Here is a 24,752-nt window from a genome sequence, read left to right on the forward strand (position 1 = left end):
TGGCTGGCCCTTTCGGTTTAACGATCGTGTCAACGTCCAGCGCTGCAGAATTTGGACGGATTTACTTTCGCCTGGGGTTAAGTCATACTGAGATCTTGCACTTTTTAGCAAATGTGAACATAATCGTTACAAGCATGAGGACCAGCTTTGTGGGATTTAGAGATCAAAGCAATGATGGTTCCGTTATGAACAGTTATACGTGCAATCAATTCCACTGCTTAAAACTGCAAGTCCGCATGTAGCGATACAGGTATAATATGACGATTGTGCTATCGCGTGATCACATGAAGTACGCGAAAATACTCTTAATTACGAGATAAGGAACAATTCATAGGTTTATTAAGGCTCCCCACCCGAACTATTACGAGATAAGGGCGAGGATGTGTTTCCGTACTTATGTGTTCCAAACTCCAGAGAAAAAAATGTTTTAAATGATTTCTTTACCAAATAAACAGACAAACTGCACTTCCAGCCTGACCGCTCGGGCTCAACCCAGTTTGATAACCGGCGGGCAGGTTCCGTGATGAGTCTCTCCTTACAGTTACCCGAAACACGCGTCTCAAACGCTACAGGTGCAGGACGTGCGCCTCGTTAATAATGCGACACGCCTCTTGTTAGTCACGCCCCTTCATTAATATTCATGCTGTCGGTTCGTGTTCCTTCTTTTCTTTGGTTTTACGTTTGTGTTAAAATAATGTTACCAAGAAAACAAGACAGAACTCGAAATTCTTTATTGAGTGTTGCAGCATATAAATCAAAGACTGTTGGTTACAATGAGTTACAGAAAATACAGAGCACGTTACAGAATCACAAGTAACCGCGTCTGTGGTGGTGATTTCCTGTCCAGCCGCAGCAGTCTGGTCGGTGCGGGATGGGTTCTGTCCGGGCGGCAGGGACAGCAGCCAGGCGAGACCTGAAACACAAGAAAAACAGGTAAGCGACCGCGACAGCAGGCAGATGCAGTGAGGAGAGAGAGGCAGAGGAGCACAGGGAGTCACTCGGCGGTACAGCGCACCTCGCTTTGCGGGACACGGGCTCGTCCTACTGTCGGGAAAAGTGAAACTAAGGCTGAATGGTTTTGACCTTCAGACGGTCTCCTTCATGGGACGGGTGATGCTGACGCTATATTTTTGATGCAGGGGTAGAAGCCACACGACTTACGTTTTATTAATTTTAACATTCACTCATATCTAAGGTCAGTGAGTTTTACAGAGACGCGGTTTGTTTGTGTGACCTGGGTTGTGGTTCTAATGTTATATGATTTATAATATTTAGTTCTACGCGCACCAGCATTCTGCTCGTTTTAGGTCTGTCTTGGCTTTCTGAAAATAATGTTGCGCTTTAAGCAATCTGTATGACCCGGGGTCCCACAAAGCAAGGTGTGGCTCCAGTGTACCGACATCACATCTGTCCCGGAACACTGCGGGGCTACTGAGCTCTAGATCATACATGGGATCCAGGCTGTTGGAGAAGATTGGTTATAGAATAATCGAGCTCCAGTGAACTACAGGTAAGGGGCTGTTCCTACTACTCAAGTGCTCCCGATGATGAGATCTAGGTCTCAGTTTGCTCCCGCGCACAGGGACCTCAGATTCACAACAAATCATGTCAACCCCCTGCATTTGTTAAATACAGCAGGACTCAGCCTACGTCTAGACACAGTACCCACCACCAATGAACCACAACTTTACAGTCAAGCAATTTTTATTTGTGAGCAGGAGATGAATGAATCCAGTAGAACACAGTTCTGGAATTGAATGCACACACTTGATCATATTCAAGTACAAACAGTTCAACTCTGCCATTTCAAACAGGAAAGATCGGGACACATGGGGTTGTAGATCCCTTTGAGGCAATAACTGACTGCCGTCTGGACCCAATGAGCTCACTGTTCTCTGTGTGATCTGAGACACTTTGCAGCTACAGAGGTGTCTATTCTAGAGGTTTAGGGCTTTTGTGTTCTTTACTATATACACTGCTGCTCTGGTGGAGTGAGATGTGGAGTGCAGCTTGGCCAGTACCAGACTGTTCACTTTTCTCGTGCTGACCTGACTGGGGTGTTCCTGATGCAGACCGGTGTTACAAATCCCCACCGTTTAGCTCTCACCTTAAGTAATCCAGAACATTAGTATTGATATAGGAAAATGTACATAAAATAGAGTTATAGAGTCAAAAAATGTCAGATTAATTGTGCATGTCAGCATTCATGACCTGAAGAAGCTGTGGACGTGAAACTTTTTTTTCTCTTTTCTGCAGGAATGAACTTCTGCAGCTCTGACCTCGAACTGCAATAAAATAACTAGAAGACAATAGAAAATACATTTAAGCAGCGTTTTCTTCTTCGTTAGTAGTAACAGTATCACTTTGCTGTTTCTTGAAGCTCAATTTAGATTGTAAAACTCAAACTTCTACACAGACCCACAGAGCACTTTGTGGTCCAGAGCCCTGCAGCCTCGCAGTGTCCTGGGACAGATGTCATTTCACTACTGGGCAGATGTTTTCATTTAAAAATCTTACTTGCTAATGAGAATATTCTCGACACAGTGTCTTCATGTCTCGTCTCTTATTCTCTGAAGCAGCTCTGCTGCTTGTCAGAAACCCGCTGTGAAAGCTCTCCATGTCGAAATCAATGTCTTACCACTCTGTCTTGTTTCAGGTCTCCTCTGGCTGCCGCCCCTCCGTACAGGACAGAACACTCCCACACTGGCCATACTGCTGGGGCTGGAGAGGAAACTGTACTGTGATTGTGATGTGCTGTCCTCAGCTCTCACCTGCACACTTTCCAATTTGGGTCTGATTAAGGTCTGCAGGTGAGCTCTGCACAATCACTCCTATTTCCTATGACAGCTTCTCACAATGACTCCTCTACAAGCTCTCATCTGGAACTAAAACTGACATCTGTCACTGTCTGCTGGGATATTTAACCTTTATTGTGCTTTAAAATACGGGACTTTATAAACAGATCTAACATGATCTCTGTATTATTCCCAGGAAGAATAAATTATAACTGTCTGTATCCCCTCTTGACTCTTTGTGCAGAGCGCTGATTATTTGCTGAAATAATTTTATGTGACTGTGCAGAGTCAATTCAATTCAATGTATTTTTATATAGCACCTTTCACAGCAAGGTTGCCCCAAGGCGCTTAAGAAAGCAAGTGACCATAGAGGTTGTGAATACAGAACAGAAAAGACCAGAAGACAACGGAGGAGAGGAACCAAAAACTCCTCAGTAAGGAGAAAAAAAACCTCTAGGGGTTCAAGGTCAGCTGGCTGCCCAAACCCTTTGGGCATGCTAATATTATATAATTTTTAAAAAAGGAAATAAATGAATGAGGGTATTAATCCATCCATCCATCATGTCTTCTGTGTGTCAGTACTCCATGCACTAAGTAGAAGGATTTTGAAGTCCGCCCTGTACCTGTACCCTGTACCAATGAAGAGAGAGAAGTGTGGGGGTTATGTGGTCATGCTTTCTGCTCCAAGTAACAATTCTAGCTGCTGCCTACTGTAAGTATTCAAACTCTTTGCTGTGACAAATCTAAAATACTTTAGGCAGACAAAATGACCTTAAAAGGCCACATTATTTTTGAGTAGTCTGTCTGTGCGCAGTAATAGTGGTTCACATGATTTCAGAATAAATACTCCTGTCTCTGTAACTTTCCTCGGTTGAATGTTTTGTATTTACGCCACGAATGCACTACTTTGTCATGTGCACGGTCACACTGGCCGTCCACAGGCACGGGCAGGAGCAGGGAAGACGAGGCTGCTCTGTATTGCCCCTGTGGCTCTCCAGCAGAGGGGAGCACTTCGCTTAACAGCCCTGAGCTGAAAGACCCAGTAATAAAGCTGAAAATCTGGCAAGTCCCCCAGTCTCCCTGGGGCGCTGAAGAGGATTTAATCTGATTTCTGAGGTTCCTGTCACTCAACACAAAATTAGAACACGGCGAGTTATGAGTCTGTGAAGAAGTGACAGTGGTACAATGTCAAACAGGAAGTTAACCTGCAGGAAAGAATGAATTTAATCTCTGATATTCAAGCACACAGTGTGACGTCCACTGTCTATTCAAATCTGCTCTGCAAGTCTTACAATACTTTTTCATATATCACCTCGTGGTTATTGTTTTGTGAGTGCTTGAACTGTTTCTCAGTAGAAATAAGACCGATAACTCACTGCTCCACGATGCACACTAGCGTCGATGCAACCTGTGGTGAGGCCATCGGGAGGGCAGAAACGCTCTGCAACAGGTAGGAGCTGTGGAGCTGTGATTCCCCCGAGCCAGTGCCCTCGTCCTCCCTCGACAGCGAACTGAGCTCCAGCGACTGGAGCAGCTACCTGCCGTCGTGGGACCTCCTGCAGATTGGGAATGGGTAAGGTAATTCGACACAAACCCACTCCTCTTCCCACTGCTTACACCCCTATAACAAATAGCTTCAGGGTGTTCAAGTACAGGATAAAGAGATTACAGGTGTTCCCAATTGGCTGAGGATACAACTCTCTCTCTGAGAAAGCACACAGAGGTGGACAAAGCAATTAAGTGCTTTTACAAGTAATTTCCTCTGTATCTGTTTTTTCTTTACAGATCAGAAAAGTGAATTGATGGCTGTTGGAAAGTGTCTGTTCCATATGTAATATCCATGTCATATCACATGTAATATCCATGTAAAAGATGTGATTACATATCTTGGTATTAAGATTTTCAAAAATCCAAAAATTGATGTGATTTGAACTTCTTTACCATAGTAAAATAAAAATAAAACTTTATTCATGGGTATTTGTCAAATACAGGCAGAAGGAGGTCCAAATGCTTCAGGTTGCAGAGCATCTAATATTATTTTTAAGATATAACTGATATAGAATTATTTATAAAAGTAAGCAAAGTATGTGGAGTATATTTTCCCTAATTTAATCTTTCAGGAAGTAGGGGGTATAGACTTTTTACTTGAATGTCATTTGGATGCTGGGAACCCCCCGAAACTTGCCAGCTTTCATGAAGAAGTTCTCCTCACGTGGTTTCTTATAGATAAACATACCTCCCATAGATACATCATCTAGAATACAGAGAAAAAATAAACCCATGCTTTGAAAACTGGGTTTAAAATAGTATAATCTGGATGAACAAATTAACTGATTTGGATGTTGGAATGTAGAATTAAACAGATTTTCTGAATAGATATAATGTTTGTGTTAAGTCTGATAACAATACATTGTAACCAGAGCTACCCCTAGAGAGGTATTGATGCTTTTAAGAAACTGTAACAGTAGTCCATCAGAAACTATGGAAGAATTTACAACCTTTATTAAACTACAAGGAAACAGTTGTAGTTATACTTGTACTAATAAATACTTAAGAGGAACAAGTAATAGGTTTATTCCATGCTGAAAAAAAGAAGAAAGAGAACACAAAGTTTCGGCCGTGGAGCCTTCTTCAGGTGGGTTCGAATGTGTTGGTGTTGTGTTGTGTTGACACACCTGAAGAAGGCTCCATGGCTGAAACGTGTTCTCTTTCTTCTTTTTTTCAGCATGGAATAAACCTATTACTTGTTCCTTTGCAGCCTACGCATGCTGACGCAGCTACCCACCTGAAATAAATACTTAAGATCCCTCTTGCAATCTCACAATATCTTGTCAAACTATTTTGGAGCGCCTCTTTGGGAAAACTGAGTGGAATAAAACATGACTATTGTCAAACAAATTCTGTATGAATAATAAGGTTAAGGAGGCGTCGTTACAAAATTGTACATTGAATTGACCAGGTAAAGATACATAGTATGCATAGATTTAAAAGTAATATAGATGATAACTGTCTTATTCAAAGCAGCCCACAAACCTTACGTTTGTTTTTGTTTTGTCCTGTTGTTAAAACACTCTGAATTGATCGGCAAAATGGTGTAAAGAAGGTTTCTAATACTAACATTTCTTGGAGAGAAATAGATGTTATTTTACTCAATACTGCTGAAACCAATATACAAATTTCAAAATTTATGATCGACTTAATCATTATACTTGCTCGTTATTGTATGTATAAATAGCCTAAAGAAAAGAAATAATAAAATATAAAATAATTATACCGTATACACATGAGGGAACGTCTCCAAACCATTTCTAAATATCGCAACATGAAAGATGTGCGTACCTTATCTTTATTTGCCTGTATAATGTACCCCGGGGTGATCTGTAATCTACTCTTGTGTGCACCGTATAGGATTTTTATTATTGCAATTTAAAATTTAAAGAAAAGAAAAAAAACAGGTTTGAAAAGTCAGCAGCGTGAGCCGACTCGCCGGTAAACACACTTTCCAGCGGTGTCTGGAGTTCACTAATAACTCTCTCCCCTGAAAGACAGTTTTCCAGGAGCCCGCACTGCTTGACGACCAGAGAGCGGAACCACACCGAGCACAAGTACAGACCGGTACTTGTATTTGAATTGTATCCTTTGTTCTTGTTAATGCTTATATAAAAAAAAAATTAAAAAAGTGACGCTTTGTTCGGACTTCCGGCTGCATCCTCGGAGATACCGCCCTCAACTTGAGTGACGCGGCTCTGGACTAATCACCGCGGACTCCCGGCTGCAGCCAGGGAGACACTGCCCTCAACTTGAGTGACGTGGCTCTGGACCAATCACCGCGGACTTCTGGCTTCTTTCGCGGAGATACCGCCTTCAATTTGAGTGATGTGGCTCTGGGCTAATCACCGCGAACCTCCGGCTGCTTCCACGGAAATACCGCCCTCGAATTGAGTGACGTGGCTCTGGGCCAATCACCGCGAACTTCCGGCTGCTTCCGAGGAAATACCGCCCTCGAATTGAGTGATGCGGCTCTGGGCCAATCACCGCAAACTTCCGGCTGCTTCCGCGGAAATACCGCCCTCGAATTGAGTGACGCGGCTCTGGGCCAATCACCACGGACTTCCGGCTGCTTCCGTGGAGATACCGCCCTCGAATTGAGTGACGCGGCTCTTGGCCAATCACACAGCTTCAGTCTCGGGACTTGACTGAACTCCGGCGGGCGGTGACACTTCCGAGAAATGTCCACTGGGCGGCGACAGAGATACACGAGTCTATGGCGGTGAGTCTTAAAGCGCTCATTAATCTGAATCCTGGATTACACAAACCTTTCTTATTTTATCTCACTTTTAACATCACGTACGTAGCCTTCATCGTGTTCTCAGTCTTTCGTTGCTCTGTTAATTCATTCGATGTAGTTTTTGTCTTGTTATACTGCAGCATCTCTGCGTGCACGTCCCCTAACTGGCGTATTTGATTCTTTGACTTGTAATCATAGTAAAAAAAAGAAACGGGCCGCAGGTGTTTCAGGACTCAGAGCGCCTTCCTGGGCTCTATGGTCGGGTCATGTGTCGCTCACAGCTCTGCAGGCACCGTGTCGTGTCGTGTTACAGCACCTTACTGTGCACCGGAGACCCGTTAAAGGGAGAAGGCGACCCTCTGCGGTGAAACAGATCCTTATTATTAATAACAGATGCTGCAGGTGTTGATTCTTTTTTTTATTTATGCTTAACAAAAGAACAAAAATTACAATACAAACAAGAGTACATATAACAATTCAAAACCAAAATATCGTCAGGGGTACATACTACTACATAAAATTCAAGTTGTGAAAAAAGATTAAACAAATTAAATAAAAATAATGTCCGCACCACTTTCATATTTTTGCATTTCAAAATAGTCTACAAATACCCCTTTACTTCCATTTTAAAATACTCAAACACAGGGTACCTCCCAGACCACTTCATTTTATGTATGTGATAACGTGCCAGTATGATAATTACATTTATTACAAACGAAATTTTTAGATTGTTTTCACTGGGGCTGAAACTTAAAATAATCTTTTTCAAGAAAACAAATAATGTACATTTAGGCATGAAAGACACCACCTGTGTTCCAGAAAGAGAGAGTGCGAGTTTTTAGAGGAGCGAAGGTGAAGGTAGATAAGAGAGAGCTTTTAAACAAGTGTAGAGGAACCCAGAGGAGCAGAGGTAGAGAAACAAGATAAGGAGGATAGATCAGAACTCATGAAGCTGATCTGATCAACTGAGCACCAGTTGTGAAGACTTACATTAAATCTCATGGCTGAAGAGAACAGCTCAATAGACAGAGAGGCCCAGCTCAAGGTAAGAGAAGTGAGTGACAAACGAGTCAGTCATTAAATCAAGGGGGGTCCTTTGTAATGTGTTGGGCTAAGAACAAACTGGGTCAGATCAAAGCATCCCAGCAGAGCTAGAAAATCCTTAGTTAAATTTGAAGACTGTGAGTCAAGATGTATATTATAGTGACCAAAAATAAGGATCCTCTTAACTCTGAGACATAAAAATTGAAAGTAAATCAGCAAACGCACCTAGAAGAGCTTCTTGAGGCTTGGGGGTTCTATAAAAAAACTGCAATGATGTTACAGTAGGGGACAGAGACATTTAAAACAAAACCCTGAAAAGAATAGGGCAGAGGTGCAGTAACAGGACTCAAACTGTACAGGAGATTATAAACAACAGTAACGCTCCCACCTCGGCCTGTGAGACAAGGGAGGTCAAACTAGCCGTTACCCTGGGAGGGACTAATGACTGAAGGCGCCTGAACACTTGTCTCTTGCTCTCCAATCTTCCTGAACACAACTTTTCATCCCACTGAGAAGTTCACAGGAGTGTGCTGACTGAAATCGGGATTAAATCGCAAATGTTTTACTCTAATTGCAGTTAGTTGATTTGTGTGAGGGGTGACCTTTAGTTTGAGTCGCATGAGACTCTCCAGCAGGTCACTGATCGCTCTGGTCTAGAGCTGTGTGTCCAGGAAGCTCCTGTATCCACTGCCCCTCCCACAAGCTCCTCCATCAGTTCCTCTCTGTCAGGCTGCCCTGAGAGAGGACTGGCCACAGTGTGGCGCCTCTGCAGGCTTCCAGAACACGACCTACTGACACTGATTGTCTGATGAGCTGTTTAGCCTGGGGGGATCGTCACATGGGATTGAGTTGTATAAAAGGGTGTGTCAGAGCCTCAAGGAGGAGTAGTAGTAGGATTCTGTTTGGTGACTGTTTAGCTCATTAGATTATTCTCTTTGGTTAAAGCCTTTTGGTTTCATGTTTCATGTTTCTTTTGTTAAAGCTTGTAAACTTATCTCTTCCTGTGCTTTTGTTCACAGGTTTCAGCATTTCCAGAGCCAGGCTCTTCCCTGACTGATGGCAGCAGTGGGACAGTGCCTGTAGTGGTCATGTGAAGTACTCTTCTGGAGAGGCTGCAGCCTGGAGCCCTGCGACTGGACAGCTGACCCACAGGGCTCAGGAGAGGGAGCCGGGCCTGAAGCACAGTGCCAGCAGTGCCTGTGTCTGAGAGGTAGCAGACAGGAGCCCAGCAGGTGCGTGTGGGGCTGTGGCTCAGTCACCCTGGTGCTGGTGGGACTGGTGTGGGGGTCTTTCTAAGCCAGCTGCTTTTCTTAATCAGACTGCTGCTTCTTTCACCCATTTCCTCAAGAAACTGTCTGGGCAGAAATGTAAGCATGTCAGAATTAACATAATTGGCTTCTTGAGGTGTGTGAAGAGAAAGACATCAGAATGCAAGATGATATCTGACACTTTGACAGGACAGGATTGATTGACAGGGTCAAATTATTGTGGAAAAATAAAATTTGCTTCATAATTGTGATTTCTATAAGGTATAGTAAACGTGTTTGAAGTCTTTCCACTCCCTTTTTTCCAAAAGAAAGATAGGTATTTGTTTGTGGCAGGGGGCTGCCGTTTAGACTCCTTGACCTTCACAACCTCTAATTCAGACTTTGTGGAAACCAACTGGTTATTTTACTGCAGTTTGTAGCTGGAGGTGCACAGATGAAAATTTCAGATAATCTCTTCTTCAGGCATGTAAGGAGAAAGACATCAGAAAGCAAGATGATTCCTGACCTGCTAGCGCAGAGCTCAGATCTGTCTGAACAAAACTGTTTGCTGATTGCAACAACAATAAATATATATACAAGAGTACATACTGTATAACATCATCAGGGGTCCATAATACAGTTGCATTTTACAATAAAGGGTTATATAAGGGAAATAAAGACTGTACAGCTTTCACGTTCTTACCTTTAGGAATAGTCTGGAGGCTTGTCCTTATGTCTGTTTTAGATTGTTCAGATGTGGGTCTCCTTGCAAGCCATTGCATTTTAGGTGTATAATAATGATCAAGTATAATGATTAAGACAATGACAAATTATATTTTTTGTTTTCAATGGGATGAAAAAGTAATATTACAGTTATGTCTCTAAAATAATTGTTAATATTAGAAGCCTTCCTTATATATTTTTGCACATCCACCCAGAATGCTTCTATAACTGTACATAACCAATACAAATGTGGTAAAGTTCCTGGGTTGCTTTTGCAAAAGACATAGCTTTTATCATCTGAATTAATTTTAAAGCTATGCATAACACGTGTCATTAAGGTGAATTTGAAATACAATTCTTTATGACACCTCCTTAACCTTATACAACATTTGCTTGGCATCATCCATATTTTATTCCAGTCAATTAGTTTCCCAAACGATATTTTTTAAACTAGTTTAATTTACAAGATATTGTCAACTTGCAAAAGGGATTTTAAATATTTTCCTGGCAAGAACTACTGTCATAATTATTCATCTCCTTAAATGATTAATTTTACTGCTTATAGTTTTAGCACTAAAATACAGCCTTAAAATTGCAATCTCTGCAGTATGATGAGAACCGAGCATCACTTCCCCATCGATTATCCCAGAAGTTCAAATCAGCAGAACGTGCATGTGTGTCTTTTAAAAAAGTCAAATCTGCACTTGATGACTTGCAATATAAAAAAAAACTTTGCTTTTGTCAAATGACTAATTCCTCCAGCATTTATCCAAGAATTGGAAAGTGCATTTATCCAAGATATCTGAATCAAACTCTCCCTGTTCCTGCAGGGTAGGGTCTATGTGATGTCATCACCACCCAGTCTCACCTGCGCCAGGAGCTGAGTCCAATACCTGCGCAGTGGAGACGCCCTCAGATATCAGGTGAGCTCATTATCACTAGAATTGTTAACTTTGTTTAGTAGTTATCTGTGGAATTCTGTATAATCCACGCTTATCTTCCTTTTTTACCAATTTGACCAATGTGTCTTTTGTGACAGATCAGTTCATTTCAAACTCAGGTTTACTTCCTGTTATTTGAAATTGATCCCACTTTCTCTTGGTATCTTTGTTAGGATAGATCAGTTGTTGTTTTTACTAAATCAGTTCTTACCATACTTTAACAGACCTTGAGGTAGTTTTGTGCCCAATACAGTGCTGTATAATCTTCCAGGAATTATTCCATACTGTATTCTGTATTAAGTACAAATACTGTTGCCTTGAGTATGTTTTGATATGTGTCCACTTCACTGTAATTTCCACTGACCAGCTGAAATACAGGGCTGTACTTGGTCTGATCAGTGGCAGTTACTGTGCATAGCTGGTCAAACAAGACTGAAGTAAAACAAGAGAAATAAAATGAAAAACAGAAATGTAAACTAATTAAAACAATTGCTAGCGCCATAAATTATTCTTGGTTTTATCTGCACTAATTTATCACACTGTAAAAATAATCAATCAGCCTCTTCAGGCTCCTGTTCAGTCTTAAGATGTCCATGATTATGCTATAATCACTTTATTATCTATAACAGGGTACTTTTCAGTAAAGGAAAACTCTAAACATTGAGACATTGAGACGTCGGACAAGTACAGTGTTTCAATACTAGTGAAAGCATTCCAGACTCTGCACAGTATTGTACTCAGAGACCTGACTGCAGTACCTGATGCCACTGCTGTCCCTCACCTTCAGAACCAGCTGTGAGTTTCCGAGCACACAGTGTGTGACCTGACTGCAGATACAGTGTTATTCCCACATGAGCGAGTGGACGAGATCACCTGCTGTTTTCTTGCTATATTCATGCTAAAAGCTTAGAACGAGCTGCTGCTTTTCAATTAAATAACCATCTCATTGCACATAACCAAATCAGACCCTTCCAGTGAGGCTTCAGACAATCACGCAGCAGAGAAACTGCCCTGGTTAAAGGATAAAAATTGCTTTTTATTTACTATATAACACGTTGTAAGATGCTTGCAAAGGTGTAATATAAAAATGTTTTCTTATTACTACAGACTGAGAAATGCAGTAACTCCCATCCTCATCCTGAGCACTAATACTAAAACACCTAGAACTGCTCATGAACGCAGCTGAACCCCAATCCATATTTCAATCAGTCAGCAGTGTTGCTGTATGGTGACAGTGCAGTCTTTCACAGGTTCAGTGTGCTCTTCTGCAGAGGCTTAAAATGAGCTCAAAATAAGCGATTCAGATCACTGGTTCTCATGGAAGGGCTCAGCTTGAGCATCCAAATACTGATTCCAAACATTCCCTTGAGAAAGTGTTCTCCCAGCCTGTGGAACTGAGTGGGGCGGGACACTGGAAGGGAGTGATTACTCCTGCTGGCGCTGTGCACAAACACAGAGTCTCTGGTGGAAGAACAGGGGCCCTGGCTCTGTGGGCTGGAAAGATTCAAAACTCCTATATTTGCCATATGCTGTACAAAAAGTGTCTTGGATTGCTTACTCGTTCAGCTGTACCCAGTAACATTAGAAAACAAAAATAGGCACAAATGACAAACAGACATGGACAATAAATTTAGACAATAGACATAATAGAGCCAAGACAGGACATAGTGCAGACAGTGCAGTACCTTCAAGTGCAGGTGCTAATTTTACCCGTTTAAGATGCGGACTGCTTAGGGGACGAAACTGTTTTTGAATCTATTTGTCAGTGTTCTGATACCTCCTACCAAAACCCACGGGTGAAAACGGGGTGAATTGGGTCCTGAAGTATAGTCCGAGCCCGGTTGTGGCAGCGGTCAAGATATATCCGGTGGATGGAGGGTAGCTCAGTCCCAGTGATTTTCTGCGCGGACCTCACACCCCTCTGTGTGGCTTTTCTGTCCTGTACTGTGGCTCCATCATACCACGCCACACCGTAATACCACCGGTCAGGACACTCTCAATCGTATTACAGTAAAAACTGGTGAGTGTTGTCTTGCTCATCCCCCACTTTCTTAACTGTCTCAGGAAGTGAAGATGCTCGTGGGCTTCAGTGAGGATGGCAGTAGTGGTCTCTGACCAGCTCAGCCTCTCAGTGATCTGGAGGCCGAGGAACCTGAAGGTGCCGACGGTTTCGACTGGAGCCCCATGACTGATTATGGGTGTGTGATGTCCACTGCGCCTCCTTAAGTCCACTATAATCTCTTGTTTTGCCGTTGTTAAGTGTGAGGTTGTTGTTGTGGAATCACTCCACCAGCTCGTTTAGCTGGCTCCTGTAGGTGCTTTCATCATTGTTGCTGATAAGACCAATTACTGTGGTGTTATCAGCAAGCTTGATGATGCGGTTACTGTTAAATCTAGCCACACAGTCATGTGTAAATAAAGAATACAGGTGTGGGCTCAGGCAGCAGCCCTGGGGGGACCTTGTGTTGAGGATCAGAGGGGATGAGGTCTAGAGGGAGAACAGCCTCCTACAAACCACCACCTCTACCACTGTGCGCCCTTCTCCAGGAGGCTGGGAATGAGCCTGCGGGGATCAGAATGGGAAGGAAGGCTCTGGCAGGACAGGAGGGGAGGTAAGAGCACCTGCGTCTGGGAGGTCAGGGTGACAGCAGTGCAGGAGGGGCTGAGAGCCGGAGAAGATCCCAGTCAGACACAAGAGGAGTTTAATACCAGTAGATGAATAAAATGACTTTCTCAGTAATACAGAATATACAGATCTCCAAACTATACACAGACACTTCACATTGAGACGTCGGACAAGTTCACCTTCAGACAGAAGAGCTTAACACAAGTGCATAAACAGGCATTCACAATAATCAAGGACAATAGTTCTCAAAACTAAAGTACAAATTCAGTCAGCTACCATAAACTGAGAATGAATTTCAAGTCAGACTGAAACACTACTCAAAAATGACAAAGTCAGGATGAGATCTAGAAATCTGTGATCAATACCCTAAAGATCAGAACCTTTGAAAAACTCACAGCAGAATGGTGATTAATAGAAAACAGGCTTTAATGATGTCTAAGGAAGTTGTGACATCAGTTCCATTCAGTTATACAGACTGAAGTGATTGAACAGCCTCAATAAGTAACTGACAGGGAGATTGAAAGCTATTAGTACATAATTCAGAAGTGTTCAGTGAAAACAAACAAAAACTTTCTAGAGAACAAAATTAAGTGAAATCAAAGCTCATTCAAATAACTTCCTTAGATAAAGACTTTACTACTAACTATACAGACATCCATTTTGAATCAAGTTGACAATTCTAGCACAAGAAGCAGCTGTACACAGTTGTATCTAGTTCATACACACAGATAATACCTCAACGCTGCTGGAGAAAGAATGGGCTCATAGTGAGGGAATCAGGAGTACATGAAAGGAGAATCTTTATTTTCCACAGCACTCGACATTTTACACAGTGTCTGAGTAAAGTATACAGAGCAACAGGGAGACAGCAAGAAACTAAAACAGATTGAACTCATACACACTTTCTCACAACTCCTGTGGCTGCTGCTAGGGTCAGTTCACTGCGTTGGTGGTCTTGACTGCAAAGGGATGATGGAAATTAACTCTGTGTGAATAAGTGAGAGCTCAGGAGACAAGAGAGGAGAAAATGAATCCATAACATAATGGAAACATGGAGTTCAGGGGTTTCAGTTTGTATTCACCTGGAAGATCAAGTAGAAACTCACAGGCTGTGTATCTGCAGCCTTCAGCAGTATATCTTTCATCTTCAGGAGGGATTGAAGAAGGACACACAGATAAAGGAAATGACACTGGATCCAGAACAGTGAAAACAATGGAAACATAAAACATAAAACCTTTAAATATGTAGATGTTGGAGTGGGGAGCTGTATCAGTGTGTGTTGGCTGCAAGGGAACAAGATGAATTACACTGAAAAATAGACAGGATCACCTGAAAAAGCAAAACTGTTTCTCCTTCATCTTTCAGCTTGAAATCCAGATTTACTTGTTTGAACAATGAGGTAGAAGAGTCAGAGTGGGGACTCACCTGGAGTCCTGGGTGATGAGACTCAGGAGGAGGTTTGATCACGTCAATCCACAGCCTCATCAGACCAGGAGGAGACAAACTGTGTCAGAGGCAGCGCCGACAACAGGTATGGACCCGGGGTCAGCTGAACAGTGAGAGAGAGAGACGGGGGCAATCGGACAGAGGGAATGAGTGAGATTGATGGAGGAAGGGTCAGGAGACAGAGGGAGCTTCCAAGATGCCCCATCACAATCCTCCACGAGATCAGTGCCCTGAAAGTTACAGAGAGGGGAACAGGTAGAGAGCACAAGCAGTCTTGGGGACTTGGAAATTGAATATTTCTAAAGTCTCTAAATCTCTCTAATATTTTGTGTTGATTCATTTTCAAACAAGTTTCAAGTATTCTGCCACAACGGGGCTCCATCTCTCTTAATTGCTTGGTTTGCAGCAGTCTGAGCTCTGATTTAGTGATGGACAGCTCTTCCTCTGAGCTGAGATGTTGATCACATGTAGAAGAGTGAGGACTGGGGTAGTAGTGGGGTTAGGGAGTGGACATGCCATCAACATCTGAACCCAGAGGGAGTGCTTAAGACACACCATACTCCTGTGGTTGTCAGAGTTCATGTGAATCTTCAGCTTTTATTTGAAGAGATCTGGAACATTAGTGACAGAGGAAGAAGCATAGAAAGATAAAATAATACATTGAGATAGAGGGAGAGAGGCTCTGTGACAAGACAGTTTGGAAGAGAACGTTTCAGGTTTAAAGTCAATTGTTAGGCAGCAATAAAACACATCCTTCACTATTACTGAGACCACGAGTCCTTGTCGAGCTCCAGAGTGAGAGAGCTGGAGAGAAAATACTGAAACTTCCCTCTCGACTCGTACATGGTTCCCCTAGACTGCCCGAAGATGTGGTTTTGTGCGCGATATTGAGAGAAAGGAGTGAGGTCTGTTAATCAGCGTTGAAGAGCAGGGTTTGCAGGACATTAGAGGGGTGAATATTCACAGCATTCGCCCGACAGTTTGAAGCACAGCCCGGTGAAATAAGAATAAGAATAAGAAATACACAGAGAAAATTCTCACAAAACATTTCCAAACTATCGCGGGCACAATAATGTCATACAGGTGTCAATGCACAAAGTGGTAAAGCTTAAAACGCGTTTGCACACGATACTTACTGCCCTCTCTGTTATCCGGCCCTCGCGCGTAAGGAGGATAAACGGAAGGGCCAGAATTTATAGGCCGTGGAGCCACAATGACCAATAAACAGGCGAGACGACATCTGTCGTGGCCCCGCCCACCAAAACCCTTTATTAATATTCAATATATAGCGGCGATTTTACTACTAAACAAATTTGTAGTTCGTCCTCCCAACGCATGAGGGCGGTCCAACCCCACCCTCTGTGTCAAGGAGGCGGGACTGGGCAGCGTGACGTCTAGAATTCTGATTGGCTGAGGTCGCTCTTATTTAAATTAGCCACGCCCCCGTGACGGCTTTTTCCGGAAGTTCTGGCAAAATTAGGAGCTGAGCGTTTGGAATGGCGTTTTCTCGATTTTTATTGTTTTTTGGCTTACTCTTTTAGTGAGATCGTTAGAACACTGTGCGGAAATCCTGCGGCGATATATCGGACCCCCTTGACTTCCAGCTCGTGAGTATAAAGCGATTTATTTGTTGTTTGCGTTTGATCAGCAAGATGGCGACGGTGCTAATTTGCATTTATTAAAATTAGAGGACGATCGTTTGTATTTTAATGAGCTAATTTGCATTTGTGTTGGTAATGTATAATGTGGTTTTCGCTAGAATTGTGAATCGAGAATATACTGTTTATACTAAACAAAAACGTTCACTTTGCGTAGGGACTAAAAAGTGATTTTACTTTTGTTTTATTAGTAAGACGTCGGTGTTGACACCCTCATTTGCATTGAAATCTGCATATTATATGTATATTATAATCAGGCATCAGCTGCTTGTGTACTAATGAGCTATTAATATGTATGTTGTTAAATTGAACTAAATTTAAAAGCAATTGTATTGGATGGTGTTTTTTCCAGATATATTTCGTGTTTACTTTGTACCAAACAAATACTTGAATGCATAAAAATGTTATACTGTTCATATTTTGTTAGTAAGATGTCGGCGTTAAAACTTATTTGCATTTATAATTGTATTAAACATTTTTCACGGTTTTTTCCTATATGAACTGTATGTATTTTTTTTATTTTTTGTTTTACTTTTTCAACTGGCAAAAAACGATTTCAAGTTTGATTTTGTAGTTTCTAAAATGTATGTTTACATTATACTGAATAAAAATAAAGTAAAAATTTATTTTAATTCTTGATGATTTGTCTTTCTTGAATAAGTTGTTTTCAAATAAACTGTCGTGATGCCTTTTGCATTGCTTTAATCTAAAATGTTTAACTGTTTCAGAGATTTGAAACATTGAAATTGATTAACTTTTTATTCTGTAGTTTACATGTCAAATTATGCTAAGTAATTATAATGAGTACATTGATTATGTATGAGTTAATTAAAGGTCTTTAACATTAAACAAAGCACTCGCAGGGCAGGGCTTGAAGACAGCCATTTGTGATTGGACTCAATGTCTTGTCAATCTTAAAAACACACCCCTTTAGAACAGTGTCATTGTTGGGGGTGTGGTGTTTTGATTGACATGTCTTTCAACCAATCAGAATCGTGGAGTATGACTTTAAAATCATAATCCTAAGTCCTTTCCAATCAGATTTCTTGTGGGGCGGGACATGGGCGTGGTTGTAAAATTTGACCAATCATGTGAGGGTAAAAATTGTGGGGTGGGCTTTAACCCAAACATTTTGATTGGTCGGTATGACAGTGCATAAGTGACGCCCCTCATTAATAATGCACCACACCCCCTCATTAATAACACCACGCCCTTTGTTGGCCACACCCCTTCATTAATATTCGGTTTGTGTTTGTGTTCCTCCTTTTCTTTTGTTTTATGTTTGTGTTAAAATAATGTTACCAAGAAAACAAGACAGAACTCGAAATTCTTTATTTAGTGTTGCAGCATATAAATCAAAGACTGTTGGTTACAATGAGTTACAGAAAATACAGAGCACATTACAGAATCACAAGTAACCGCGTCTGTGATGGTGACTTCCTTTCCAGCCGCAGCAGTCTGGTCGGTGCGGGATGGGTTCTGTCCGGGCAGCAGGGACAGCAGCCAGGCGAGACCTGAAACACAAGACAAACAGGTAAGTGACAGCGACAGCAGGCAGATGCAGTGAGGAGAGAGAGGCAGAGGAGCACAGGGAGTCACTCGGCGGTACAGAGCACCTTGCTTTGCGGGACACAGGCTCGTCCTACTGTCGGGAAAAGTGAAACTAAGGCTGCGTGGTTCTGACCTTCAAACGGTCTCCTGCAGGTGACGGGTGATGCTGACGCTACATTTTTGATGCAGGAGTAGAAGGCACACGACTTACATTTTATTAATTTTAACATTCTCTCCTATTTAAGGTCAGTGAGTTTCACAGAGACGCGGTTTGTTTGTGTGACCTTGGTTGTGGTTCTAATGTTATATGATTTAAAATATTTAGTTCTATGCACACCAACATTCTGCTGTCTGTTTTTAAGTTGGAAACTTTTGCTCGTTTTAGGTCTGTCTTGGCTTTCTGAAAATGTTGCGCTTTAAGCAATGTGTACGACCTGTGGTCACACAAAGCAAGGTGTGGTTGCAGTGTACCGACATCACATCTGTCCCAGAACACTGCGGGGCTACTGAGCACTAGATCATACATGGGATCCAGGCTGTTGGAGAAGATTGGTTATAGAATAATCGAGCTCCAGTGAACTACAGGTAAGGGGCTGTTCCTACTACTCAAGTGCTCCCGATGATGAGATCGAGGTCTCAGTTTGCTCCCGCGCACAGGGACCTCAGATTCACAACAAATCATGTCAACCCCCTGCGTTTGTTAAATACAGCAGGACTCGGCCTACGTCTAGACACAGTACCCACCACCAATGAACCACAACTTTACAGTCAAGCAATTTTTATTTGTGAGCAGGAGATGAATGAATCCAGTAGAATACAGTTCTGGAATTGAATGCACACACTTGATCATATTCAAGTACAAACAGTTCAACTCTGCCATTTCAAACAGGAAAGATCGGGACACATGAGGTTGTAGATCCCTTTGAGGCAGTAATTGCCTGCAGTCTGGACCCATGAGCTCACTGTTCTCTGTGCGATTCGAGACACTTTGCACCTACAGAGGTGTCTATTCTTGAGGGTTTAGGTCTTTGGTGTTCTTCAGTATGTACACTGCTGCTCAGGTGGGGTGAGAGATGTGGAGTGCAGCTTGGCCATTACTAGACTGTCCACTTTTCTGCTGCTGCTATCCTGACTGAGGTGTTCCTGCTGAAGACAGGAAGTGTGGGGATGTATAGCACCTCCAGCTCTCACTTTAAATTATCCAGAACATTAGTCTTGATATAGGAAAACATACATGAAATGGGGTTCAAGTCACAAGCTGTCAGAATTCAGGATTAGTGCCGATCAACTCAGTTTCCTTGCTGTAGTGAAAGAGTACTTGTCTAATATCAGGGTAAGGAGTTCTACTTCAGCTCACCCTAGAGATCAGTTATAGTCTGCTCACCTTGGCAATCTATAATCTCAGTCCTCTGTGAGTGATGAACAGCAGGACTGGTGGCAAGTTTAACCTCATCCTATGTTCTAATGTATTGGCACACTTTCACTCTAAACATTTCAGAGCACAAGTCAGTAACTGAGCAACTGTACTCCGGGTCTTCCCTGGAGAAGAGGAGTTACCCGTTCTTGAGGTGCTCTTGCTTGAAATGAGTACTTCAGCGAGTAGCATCATGCTCAGCTTGATTGAAATCTGCAGCCAGACTTGGACAGTTTCTGTTTTCTCCTGAAGACCTCATTGGTTGCACTGATCAGCTATTTTGAGTCATTGTCATGCTGCATGGTGAATCACTCTCCAGTAAGTATGGAGGCATCTTCTACATTAGAGACCATGTTACCGTCAACTACAGAAAGCATTCTGCTGCTGCCATCATGAGCAGCATTAATACAGATGAGAGAACTAGTTGGAGACACTCATGCATCCCCAGGCCATGACATAACCTCCATCAGGCTTCAGAATGTGCTCATACAGAGATGAAAGGTTCAAGCGTGCAGACAGAAAGGAGCTGCAGATGCTCCACAGAACAGCACCTCACCTGTGAGTCATGGCCTGGCCTGGGGAGATCATGAGGAGATTTCTGCACCTCTACGCCTCCCTCAGCACTAATGTACTGGGTGTTGTGGATTCAGAGCCAAGAACTTCAGCAACACCTCAATGTCTTCTGCACTCCCCCCTGAGCTCAGATGTTGATCACATGTACGGGATGAGGATTAGGATCAGAGGTGGTGTTAGTCAGACACCATACATGTCATCTACATCTCAACTTGGAGGATGCACATCAAATATTCAGGTGTTGTGGCATTCTGTCACAATTCGTAATGCAACCAAGGAGGTCATCAGGAGGAGAACTGAAAAACCTTACAACGATCAAGTTAGCATTCAGCTTTCAATCCAGTGGAGCAGGACGAACTAACTGAAGTATGATCACCTGAAGACTAAAGTACTCAGTGGCAGCAGGAGTTTCTAGGACGATGACTGAGTGAACTCACTGGGTCACAGACCTCATTTACTTAAAATGAATGTGTCCCAATTACTTCAATATACAGGACTGAGGACAAAGGATGTTTTTACTGGAATATGATCAAACGTGTGCACAGAATCCAAAAGTAAAATAATCCCTCAAATTACTGTTGTGTTCAGTACATATTGCTTGACTGTAAAGCTTAAGTTGACATTGCAATATTCATGCAGGACACCTTTCAAATGAAACCCAGCATGATCTAGTGTCCCATTGTATCAATACACCTTGACAGGAGGGGTCTGAGTGACAGGGGCAGTGGCATGAATTAATGTGATCTGTTTGCATGTTGTGCTGTTAGAATTAATGCTCTAGCCCATGAGAAAGATTGGACTTTAGGTGTGAGGGCAGCTGAAGCTCTTCGAGAAATGATTGTTCAAGCTGCAGTAAAAGCCTGCTTGCTTCCATGTGCTCAGTGTGGGAGCTGCACACGAACAAGTATGGGAGAATTCCCCACTGATAGGGACATTTATTCTGGCTGTGGAGTTCTCTCAACTGAAGAAATCGGCTACAATTATCCTTAACACGGTCACTGCAGAGTCCTGGTGTCTGAATAATGTTTACACACTAACCACGGAATTCACTCGGTCCACATCTCCAGAAAACCGCTCCTTCCCCTGCGACAGTCGAGTTCACCCCAACACAAGTGCAGCTGCCGTGTGGTTTGCATGCTGTCAGAAAGCAGGAACCATTATAAACTGAAAATATTGAACCTGGTTTAAGAAGTGCGGTGAATTAGCATCTTTACCTCAACACACCTTGACCTGCTGGTTAATGAGAACTTATTGCTTTCAGTCTCTGAGCCTCTTCAGACTCCTGTTCTGTCTCAAGGTGACTCCACAGCCAGAACCTTTTTCTCGTCTCCTTCCCAGTGTGGGATTGACTCTTGCTTGTTGCTTATTTAGATTTCCTGTGAGCAGCATTGCCTCGAGGTGGATAAAGAGCATGAGTGGGCAGTGTAGTGTCAGTGTGGGAGCCCATCCTGTCTCAGGGTATTGCACTGTGAAGGTGGGACCTTGATCTAGCTCTGGAGTCAGAGCTACTTGCAGCCTCTCCAGTCCACTGCATTCCAGTTACTGTACACAGATCTATTGAATTCCTAGTTGGTAGGATGTTCATACAATCAGAATTCAGGAGCTGGTTGTGTTATATTACCTCAGTACAGTGCACTGGAAGGGCTGCAAATTGTGTAGCTCCGACTAAAACCTTTTTACCAAGTAAGGTTTAACCTTGTACTTAACTGAGCTTGTCAGGCGATGTGAACTCAAATCCACAGTTAATAGGATTTCTGCCCTCGGGCTGTGTGAGAACTCGCTGGTTAACAGCCGAGACGAGCAGCTCCGGGATCCGCCGCCTCTATTGGCCGAGTCTAAACGAGAAGGCAGGTGCGGTCAGTCTGCAATTAGACTTCAATCCGCGGCTTTTTAGCGGTTCCGACAGCCGGGTCGTTTCTTCGCCTTTAAATAGCGAGTTTGCAAACGAAGAAAGTTTCGAAAATTTACCGTTTTTCTGGGCGGATACTTTCGGGGCGCTTTATCACGACGGTACAAGAACACAGGGCTTTAAATGTGAATTGTTGAAACTTACCGTGATGGAGCTGTTGGACGGGCTGACTTGTGGCTTCGAGTCTGCGGAGGAAAACTGGTGTTAAACTTGAACCTACGGCTTTCATATTGATGTTTTTCCCCCCCTTTTTCGTTTTACCTCTCAAATACGCTTTTTTTCCTCGTTTGTATTCTAGGCTTGTGGAGTATCCGGGCGCGGCTCTGGGCTTTAAGGGGCGGCTGTCGAGTCCTCCTGGCGTGGAGACCTGAGCGCATACCCACCCGTGTACCGAGTGACCGGAGCTCCGCGGCGGATCCACAGGCGAGTCCGAGTCTCTTCTTCCTAGAAGCTGAGAGACCCGGTCAGGAAAGCGCAGCTTCAAGACTCGTTTAGGACTGAAAACCACTTTCACAGGGGCTTCGTCGCTTACCGGTATCGCCCACTCTCGGTCCTGGCGAATCCAACGGTAGCGGGTCCTTGTGGTTCCGGCTGGGTTTTCATCCTCCGGAGCCGGTTTGCATGAAGACGCGCCGACCGCTCTGTATAGCCTTTAACTTGGGAAACTCGTAGCTTGACTTACCGGTACCTGACCGCAGGACCCTGGAGCCCAGACGTGCGAGACCCGGTGTGAAGACTGAACCCCGGTGTGAGAGGAGAGAGAAACCGCTTACCTTGCTCTCGAAACGCCGGCTGCTCTCGTCCTGCTGTAAAGGTTAAAGCGAGAGAAGTAAAACTTGCTATAAACGAATTTCTCCTTGAACAACGTTGCTTGTTCTGGTGAAACCTGCAAAAAAGGTTTAGTGCATGTATGAGAAATTGAAACGCGTTTTGTTTTCCAGGAGCCGAGCAAAGCGCCTGTACCGGGAGAGCAGCGAGGTACCAGTCGCGGTCTCCCGGCCGGCCGGCTGCCAGACTCCCCCCCCACCGCGGCCCCCACCTCCCCGCCCGTCTCCGCTCACGGACGCGCTCCCCACCCTGGGTCGGGACCCCAACCTGTAGGAGCTGGAGGACAGACCGCCCCTATTTATAACGTGAACCCCCTGATGAGCGCGAAAAGGACGAGAAAGGTAGCTAATTAAGAGACACCTGGGACCGAGATGGGACTGTGGATACCAGTATACTAACACTGCTGTGTATTGTAATTGTTTTATTGCTTTATATCTTTATTTGTTGTAATAAACGGTTGTAATTGTTACTTAGTTTGATTATTCTGACAGGGTTTGGGTGTGGGGGGGCGGGGTACAGGGGTGTACAAAGCCGTGGATCTGGTCCCCCTGTCAACAGCCACACCAAGCGGCTCGCAGCGCTACAGCCTCCGGGCACTGTCGCTGTCGGGGAGCCGGGAGGCGCTGGCCTGCGGCCTAGACTGCAGCCTCCATCCCCGCCCTCGCGTAGAGAGCCCTGCCGGCCCGAGGACACTCGCAGCCAGGTAGGTGAAGGATGATGCTCCGCTGTGCTGAAGGAACGCGTCCCGTCACCATGGTGATTGGTGTAGTGGGTGTGGCTGTGCTGCAGGGCGGAGTTCAGTGTTAATAGTGTCCAATCAGCGTGTGGAAGAGGTGGGTGTGAGAACAGCCAATCGGAAGAGCGCAAGTTCAAGCTGAGAGAAAAATAACAGCCGAGCTAGGCGGGTCTCGAACCCGGGGCTCCGGGGTGGAGATGTATGAGTCGGGGTTTAAGCTGAGTGAGCTATACTTCCTGCCAAATCTGACAGACCTCCGCGGACATATTTATCTGTTCAAATCTCGCTAAACGAAAAAAAATAATTAAAAAAAATAAAAAAGCATCCCTCCTCTTGCGATTCTAACAGTAGTATCTCTGCTCATCTACTTTGTTGCGGGATTTTTCAAAAAATGCTTTGGGATGTGCGGAGACCCGGGGATTTGAACCCAGACTCTCACCTCCCGCATCCCGGCGCCCTACAGGACGAGCCACAGTGCCGGGAGACGATAGAGCCCCCCCTTCAAACAGAAAACCTTTAAAACTGCGATTCACTCGTCCCGCACTCAACAGCCCCCCTTCTGTAATAACGACAGCTCTGCTGGCTGAGAAGTATTTTATATTCATGATGTTCTTGCATATTACAGGTACTTGGAGCTGCCCTGAGTCCTGCTGTGATCCTGCACACTGTTCAGGGTGGGTGTCAGTCCTGCCTACGGCACAGGACTCTGCTTCACTGTGAGCTGTGTTTCAGGGAGTCTCTGTGCTCCCCCTCGCCTGCCTGCAGGTATATCTGACTTTGCTGTGTAGAACACAGTTAGACTTGTATTGCATGCGGATAATTACGCTTTACTCTTCCAGTGTTCTCCATGAGATCCCCGTCCGTCAACAGGCACAGAGCTCATATCAGAAGTTCCCCCGAAACTCTTCGATTTCAGCCACGGACACTGGAGAGAAAGCCTGAGTGTACGACAATAAAAAACAAGAGACTCAA

The 24,752-nt window shown here is 43.7% G+C and overlaps 4 long non-coding RNA genes across 12 annotated transcripts; 2 read left to right on the forward strand and 2 right to left on the reverse strand.

The window, feature by feature from the left end:
* Positions 1–714: 714 nt before the first annotated feature.
* Positions 715–22,808, reverse strand: LOC148640970 (uncharacterized). 2 transcript variants are annotated; one of them, XR_015930197.1, is made up of 5 exons: positions 22,749–22,808; positions 22,478–22,660; positions 22,361–22,401; positions 22,015–22,142; positions 18,085–18,283 (listed from the first exon to the last, which is right to left on the reverse strand). It is a non-coding gene; the product is annotated as an uncharacterized LOC148640970 (long non-coding RNA). The 2 variants fall into 2 exon arrangements; XR_015930196.1 differs by lacking the exons at positions 18,085–18,283; positions 22,749–22,808 and adding an exon at positions 715–913 and having other exon boundaries at positions 22,478–22,619.
* On the forward strand, positions 9,089–15,145 carry LOC148640971 (uncharacterized). The gene is made up of 5 exons (XR_015930203.1): positions 9,089–9,359; positions 10,928–11,020; positions 11,743–11,833; positions 13,103–13,650; positions 15,031–15,145. It is a non-coding gene; the product is annotated as an uncharacterized LOC148640971 (long non-coding RNA).
* LOC148640972 (uncharacterized) lies at positions 13,724–16,491 on the reverse strand. Of its 2 annotated transcripts, XR_015930200.1 has the most exons (3): positions 16,248–16,491; positions 15,091–15,214; positions 13,724–14,854 (listed from the first exon to the last, which is right to left on the reverse strand). It is a non-coding gene; the product is annotated as an uncharacterized LOC148640972 (long non-coding RNA). The 2 variants fall into 2 exon arrangements; XR_015930199.1 differs by having other exon boundaries at positions 13,724–15,214; positions 16,248–16,377.
* On the forward strand, positions 16,555–24,752 carry LOC148640973 (uncharacterized). Of its 7 annotated transcripts, none has more exons than XR_015930190.1 (8): positions 16,555–16,718; positions 18,218–18,303; positions 18,706–18,905; positions 22,515–23,045; positions 23,158–23,385; positions 23,536–23,747; positions 24,406–24,545; positions 24,620–24,752. It is a non-coding gene; the product is annotated as an uncharacterized LOC148640973 (long non-coding RNA). The 7 variants fall into 7 exon arrangements; XR_015930187.1 differs by lacking the exon at positions 18,706–18,905 and having other exon boundaries at positions 16,560–16,718; positions 22,515–22,639; positions 22,915–23,045; XR_015930185.1 differs by lacking the exon at positions 18,706–18,905 and having other exon boundaries at positions 16,557–16,718.

Source organism: Lepisosteus platostomus, chromosome 25 (assembly GCF_059453375.1).
Source record: "Lepisosteus platostomus isolate fLepPlt1 chromosome 25, fLepPlt1.hap1, whole genome shotgun sequence".
In the NCBI taxonomy this organism is placed as follows: domain Eukaryota; kingdom Metazoa; phylum Chordata; class Actinopteri; order Semionotiformes; family Lepisosteidae; genus Lepisosteus; species Lepisosteus platostomus.